Source organism: Zingiber officinale, chromosome 4B (genome assembly GCF_018446385.1).
Source record: "Zingiber officinale cultivar Zhangliang chromosome 4B, Zo_v1.1, whole genome shotgun sequence".
NCBI classification, from domain to species: domain Eukaryota; kingdom Viridiplantae; phylum Streptophyta; class Magnoliopsida; order Zingiberales; family Zingiberaceae; genus Zingiber; species Zingiber officinale.
In genome coordinates, this window is record NC_055993.1 from 92,173,354 (window position 1) to 92,180,848 (window position 7,495).

At 38.3% G+C, this 7,495-nt stretch overlaps 1 long non-coding RNA gene across 1 annotated transcript; it reads right to left on the bottom strand.

Moving 5' to 3' along the window:
• Nucleotides 1-6,811: 6,811 nt before the first annotated feature.
• Nucleotides 6,812-7,495, bottom strand: LOC121977723. The gene is made up of 3 exons (XR_006111014.1): nucleotides 7,254-7,495; nucleotides 7,077-7,165; nucleotides 6,812-6,864 (listed from the first exon to the last, which is right to left on the bottom strand). It is a non-coding gene; the product is annotated as an uncharacterized LOC121977723 (long non-coding RNA).

Below are 7,495 nucleotides of genomic sequence, written 5' to 3' on the forward strand. Positions count from 1 at the left end.
ATAACAGCATAAAATAAAATTTTTTAAAATCATTTTTCATGAATTTTTAAACTTAAAAATTAGTTGTTCAATAAATAATCTATAGAAATTTTATTGAAGACTGGAAAATTTTGAAAAAAATATGTTCTAGACAGAGAACCAACTTTTCTATTAAGAAAAAAATAAAAAAAAAAGAAATTTTAAAATAAAACTTGTACGAAAAATATTTTAAGCAGACAATATTTATTTTTGAAAATGAATATTTAAAAATAGTTTTTCTATCCTAAAAGTTTGGATAATTTTTTTAAATGTTCAAAATGTAATGGTAGTCATATGAAAAAGAAGGTTTTTAAAAATAAGTCTTTTAAAAATTTTAAATTATGATTTGTCAATCAAGAATTAAAAGAAAATTATTTAATCTATGAAAAATCCCCAAAAATTTATATGAACAAATTATTTATTGTTGCAATACAGAGAAAAATTTCAAAAAAAAAAAATGAAAAGTAAGTATATGAAATTAATTTCACAAATACAATTAAAATACATGCATAATCATTTATTTAACATAATCATGATTTAGAGATCCAAAAAAGATTTTTACCTAGTTGATTAATAAGGAATTTTTTTAGAATATACTTCCATGATACCTTTTTAATTTGACCTTTATAAAATTTAAAGTACCAATTTAGGTCTCTATAATTTCTTAAAATATTTGGATTAAAACATACAAAATTATTTTTTAATTTCTCAATTTAATCCTTCAAAGTTTCATTTTAATTTTAAATTTTTCATACATTTCTAATGTAAATGAATATGCTAAATTTGTTTTTAATTCTAAAATTTGGATTAAAACATGTAAAATTATTTTTCAATTTCTCAATTTGATCCTTCCAAGTTTGATTTTTAATTTTTCAATACATTTCTAATGTACATGAATATGCTAAATTTATTTTTAATTCTAAAATTTCCTTTTTCTAATTCTTATTTTTTCCTTTAACTTTATAAAAATATCTAGACATTAATTTTATACATGAATATAACTCTTTTAGAGATAGTAGACATACCTCACTTACTAGATCCGATTCGAAGTTGGTTACATCCTCCTCACTGCTGCTTTCTTCCGTTGTGGCTCCCCTTTCATCTATGCTCTCCTCTTGGTGACTTTCCATTAGTTCTAGTCTAGCATATTCCTCTAATTCAGATTCTGATGACATTTCGTCCCAAGTTATCTTCAATGTCTTATGCTTCATTGTACTAGGCCCTTTCTTGTTATCCTTTTTCAGCTTTGGCTAGTCATTCTAGATGTGTCCCTCTTCATTCAGTTATAACATCTTACCTTCCTTGCTCTTCTTTTCTTAGTCTGCACTTGATTACATTTATTAGATCTAAAAAATTTCTTAAATTTCCTTACTATAAATGTTGTTTCATCATCATCGAGGGAAGTGTCGACATCTAATTCATCATTCTTGGCGTTTAGGACATTGTTGTTCAACTTTTCTATTTTTTTAGTATCTATACATCGAGACTCATGAAGCTTGAAAGTAAAAAATAGATTTTCAAACGTACTTACCTTGAGGTTCTTAAAGATGTAGTTTACATCTACTAAAGCTGACCACTCTAGAGTTCTCGAAAAAGCATTGAGTGCATACCAAACAGAATCTCAGTTCATTGTCGATTCTCCAAGATTGTTAAGTTGGGTGATCAGTTCTTTAATATTCGCATGGAGTTGGATTACCTTTTCTCCCTTGTTTATCAGGAGATTCGTCAGTTGACTTCGGAGGATGTCACATCTCGCTAATTTGGCTTCCAAAGTACCCTCGTGAAGTTATAGGAATTTTTCCAGAGATCTTTGGCGGAGTCATAGCTTCCGATCCGGTTGACCTCCTGGGCCGGAAGAACATAAGCAGATGGAATTTTGCTTTGCCATTAGCCACGAAGTCGGCTTGTTCCTTCTTCATCCACCTGTACTCTTCTTTATCGGTTCTATGTTGATCTTTATGTGCTATAAAATCATACTTTATAATTAACAGAATCTCAAAGTTAGTTTTGAAGAATACCTTTATATACGCTTTTTCCATGTCACAAAATCTCCCTCAAATTTTGGTGAATAGATGTTGGATCTGGCCATATCTTGTGCTTCGAATGACGGTTAGTCCTTCTGAAGCGTTCTAACTCTGATACCACTTGTAGGATCCGTGTGGCCAGTAAAAGGAGGGTGAATTGCCATAAAAACAAAAAGCAAAAACCCTTTCTTTACTTTTCGAACTAAGTTGAGAAGCATTTGTTTAAAAATAAATTAATTAAAAAGAAAGAAAGAAGAGGTAGATGTCTTTACTTAGTTTACAATCAAGAGATTGCTAGTCCAAGGCGTTGAAAGATTACTATCAAAACTCCTTCTGGCGGAGAAGCTTCTTACAGAAGTTTAAGTACCAAATTACAGAGTAGGACGGAAAAGAAATCGTTTACAAGTGTTGTATTGAACTACTGAGATCAGGGCTCTATTTATAACTTGCTGATCGAATTTGACCGTTTGTTAATGTGGCAGCTCCGGGCACTTGGAAGGGGTCCGAGCTCCTGAACATGGATAAAACTTTATTCACGTTGACAACGGCTCGCAAATGGCTAGTGCTCGGATATGGTTGATGTGTCCTTGCTCAGCAGTGCGTCAAGGAGGATCCCCGCCCCTAGGGTGCCTAGGGGGTCCGAACGCCCGGACCAATCTGGGCTCTCGGACTGTTCGAGCGCCCAGACTGTTCGGGCGCCTGGACTTGGTCCAAGCACTTGGACAATCAACACTAAGTTGACTATCTGGATTCTCCTCCGTTCCGGCTCCATTCGCTTGGATAATTTTGGCCATCTGGAATTGGGCTCACTTAAACCCATCTTCTGACCTTCTCCTCGAGTAATCTTTCACTCTTTTTGTTAGTTAGAGCTCTAGAGCCAATCATTTGATGATTGTATGGACTCATGTATATCATATTCTTATAAAGGCAATAGTTTGGTTATTATGCGTATTTGTTTTAGTGCCAAATAAACTAAGTATAATAACGTCCTTGAGTAGATCGTTCTTACCTATATCAATCGATTGGTTGAATCGATAGTGAGATGATATAGGGAACACTACTCTTAATCATTCCTAGTCGAGTATTAACATTCAGGGACGATGTTAATGCAATAAGACTAGCATGTAGGTCAACTCGATGACTTGATCTCATAAGTCATGGATATGGAGATATCAAGTTGACACATGGGTATATATTGGAGAATGTATACTGAATGACCCGCCATGAGAAAGTATCATGGATCGTTATATGAGTGTCATATACTTTCTGATGTGGCTATTAGTATGACTATTAGTCCTTAGACCTGAAGTCACCATGGATCCCTACATAAGGAGTTATGTACTTTGGTTTCGTCAAACGTCACCCGTAACTGGGTGGACTATAAAGGCGATTACTGGGTATATAACGAATTATGCAGAGGGATGTGAGTGATGTAGATGGGATCTATCCCTCCCATATGACGGGAGCGACATCAATATTCTTGATAGAGTTAGACCACGAAGTGCATGGCCATGCCCAAATGAGTCAACATTAGATGTTGAGCTCATTTGATCGAGTGAGTCTACTTGGAGTTCAAGATTTAGATTGATTAGAGGATGACACGGTCTATGCCTCATATTGATCAATCTAGATGTCTAGGATAGAAGGACAATGTCACATATTGTGAGGAGTCACAATTAGTAGTCACAAGGTGATGTTGGATCTCAACATTTCTTGTAACTTGGGTAGCAATGATGTATTGCTAGATGCCGCTCATTGCTTATGTTTCTAAAAGAGTTTAGAAACATTGCCAACGTTACAAGAACCTATTGGGTCACACACAAAGAACATGTGGATGGAGAATAGGTTCATATGATGAACCAATAGGATTAGGTTCATATGATGAACCAAAGATTGGATTCGAATTAGACTTATTGAGTTAGACTCAATTAGATTCAATTGTTGAATGAGTCTAATTTACATTTGATTCATTGAGTCAATTTATATTAATGAATTGAGATTCATTACATTAAAATTGACTTGAATCAAAGCTTGGATTTAACTCAACAAGGAAGAGATTGGGTCAAGTTTGACTTGACCAAATTGGAAGTTGAAACATCAAGTTTGACTTGATGCATTGCCACATCATGTAGGTTGACTCATCCTACATGACATGACACATAGTTGCCACATCACCTCCACCTCATGAGGTGTGCCACCTCATTGGAGGTTACACTCTCCTTTCTTTAATGTGGCCGGCCACATTAATGAGAGGAGTTATATGGCCGGCCACACTTAATGTTGGGAGTTTTTTTTCATTTGTGTGTATTGATGTGGTTTTATTGTATCATCTTCCTCCTTGCTTCTTCCCTCTCCATGGCTGATGGTTGCCGTGCACTTCATTGGGAGGAGAGGTGTGAGTTAAGTCCAAGACAATAAGAGAGTGTGAAGGTCGCAAAGGAGAAGACTACTAGAGGAGTGGTGAGATTCTTCTTGTTTTCTCTTCTTTTCTCTTCTTTCCAATCCCATCCGAGAGCATCTAGAGAGTGCTAGCACACTTGTGGTGCTCTCTCTTCCATCCTTGAGAGTTAGAGAACCCTCCTTGTTCGTGTGGATACCGAGAGAGGATTGTCTACGTTGACAATCTTGAGTTCCGACGATTTTGGACCTTGCGGGATTGCGAAAGGCACGCTACAAGGGTAAACATTTTTCCTCGTAGATCTAAGTAGTAGATCAGTTCGTGAACTCGTACAAGAAATAGTTTTTCGAATTTTGTATACGAATCTTTGCACGGATCTACGGCTTTGGGACAAAGCGGTTTTCGCGGCCAGAGAACCCAACAGTGGTATCAGAGCCACGTGCAAAGACTTGTACGAGTTAGTTTTTGGTTTTTGGAAAACAAAAAGCTTCTGTGATTTTCTGTAAAAATTCAATTTTTATGTTTTTATGGGTAATTTTTCCTTATAGGCGAAGCACAAGTGTCTCGGCACTTGTAGGCTTCGGCTATTGGGAAGAATTTTCCCAAACGGCTTCATTTCGACCCAAAATCTTTTGGGACAGCGGACTCGGGTGCCTTTAGATCGCAACGGAGCAACTCACGATGGTTAGATCGTGGGTAGGGGCGCTGCCCCTAACCCCTCAAGGGGATTTGCTCCGCGATCGCACCCGAAATCGCTAAAAACGAACCCGTCGGGAAGATTTTTCCGAAACGGTAATGTCTCGGCCCAAATCGTTTTGGGACAGCGGGTTTGGGCGCTGTTGGATCGCAATGGGACCCTCACGATGGTTAGATCGCGGGTAGGTGTCACGCCTCCAGAAGAGTCCCTGTCCGAGAAAATTTCGACAGCATCTCCCCTGTACGGCGGACAATCAAAATTTTCTACAAGCACTAAATACTCAGCCACAGACGGCTGGAATAATAACAGTAATGAAAATCAATCACCACGCAGTTTATATATATATATTCAGCCTCTGGCTGACACAACCACGCAGTAATAATACTCTGACTCGAAATCAACCCTACTCAACTACACTCGTAAAGCCCAAATCCGATTTTTTTCTTACCTCTTCTGCCGTTCAGGCAGGCATGTAGTAGAGTAAATCCAAATCATACGAAAAGTTCATCCAACGGAAAGATTCCATACAATATCCATATGTAAGTCCAAAACAAAACTAAAATAAAGTCTGATAGCGAAAAGCTAAAATGAAACAACTCAAAAACCAGCAGCGGAGTAGCACTACGTGCAGTGGAGCAACTGGAACTCCCTCCTGACAGCATCAACCTGAAGGTGACAGCAATGGAGGCGAGGTGAGTCCAACACTCAGCAGGTACAGTTGATATGCAAAGTAAATAAACAACACCTAGCACTAATCGTGCGTACAGGCTCCTGATAAAAAAATAAGAATGCATCTGAAATAAACAGGAGAATCTTGTACTCCTATCAGAGTATAAGGTCATCAGTCCAAAGGATAATCACTGTATGCATGTCAAACATAGGTATCCAAACAATATGCGACATATAAATGCAGCAAACACAAACACAAGCAATAAATGCATCATGCATATGATGCCAATGATCGTCTGGTCACCCACGGCGATCGATCATCTCATACAAAGTGAGGCCGAGTGGGTAGGGCTGTGACAACAGTGCACTCTGTCGTCACTACTCACGATGGTGACCGGTGGGCGGGATCTTGTCGAGTACACCTATCCTCCTACCCCAAATCATAGATGGGGGCGCGATGCTCTCAACTGGTACTCAAAGACGGGAGGAATCCCTGCCGGATAACACGTTGTGTCACACTACCCATGAGCGGACCAACGGTGCCTAACAGAGTCCCTGCTGCAACACACTCAGCCTGAATCGACCACTAACCCATGAGTGGTGGTGTGTGCAGATCCATGTAACTGGCGATGTGCTCAACAATAATGGAGCGGACTATCGCACAACATGCAATCATACAAATGATGCATGGCAATAACCATATAAACATCCTGACCTAATCCATATATATAGAAAAGTGCACCCTAGGTCAACGAATCATATCGAATCAAAGGTACACAGAAGGTATAAAACCTAGGTCCTGAACATGGTCAAGCATGGCATATCACTACCCCTATAAGCATGTACAAACAGGTAAAATATACCTGAGATGCAAAACCAATCAATCAATCAAGCATGTAAGATTTGGATAGTGATTAACCGAAACAGATAAGAAACACAATTAATGCAACATGTTAATTTAATTACTAAGCATATTAAATGACATAAGTCAAAAGTACCCGCCTCCGAAAATAGAAAGGTCCAATCTGACTCCGAGATACTCGTCTCGCGTCAAAGTCCTGTAATACCAAACATATACGAATTATTTAGCTAAATTCCTATAAATAGCTAAATAAATTCTTTAACCCTAAATTAGGGCAAAAACCCTAATTCCAAAAACACATAAACCTATTTCAAATTCATCATCATAATAATCCAATTCCAACCTAATTCAATGTATTTACCAAATCTAACAATCATCTACATCATGCATCAAATCCCTACTCCTTACCTCAATTCGTATGTATCACTGTTGATCCAAAATCAAAGACGTTGGTTGCTGAAACAAGATCAGAGCCGCTGCTGGGGATCACAAAGTTACTGCCCAAACAACACATGTTATGATAATACACTGCATCAACATCTCAAGATTGCAAGATGAATCAAATTGAAGCCCAACATTTCATACCTAAATCTCAACTCTGTATCAGCAGTCCCTTCCCAACCAAACCACACCAATCCGTGACCTCCAAATCACACAGAACTCGGCTGATCCTGATGGCCGGCGGCAGTGTGGTACCAAGACAACGACACCAGGAAAACTAGGGCAGAGGAGAAGAGATGAAAGTGAGGCTCGGCAGATTCAGGGCAAGGAGCTTGGTCGGCTGTGGCCCAAATCTAGGGCAGAGGGCGTCCGAGAAGAATCGGCTG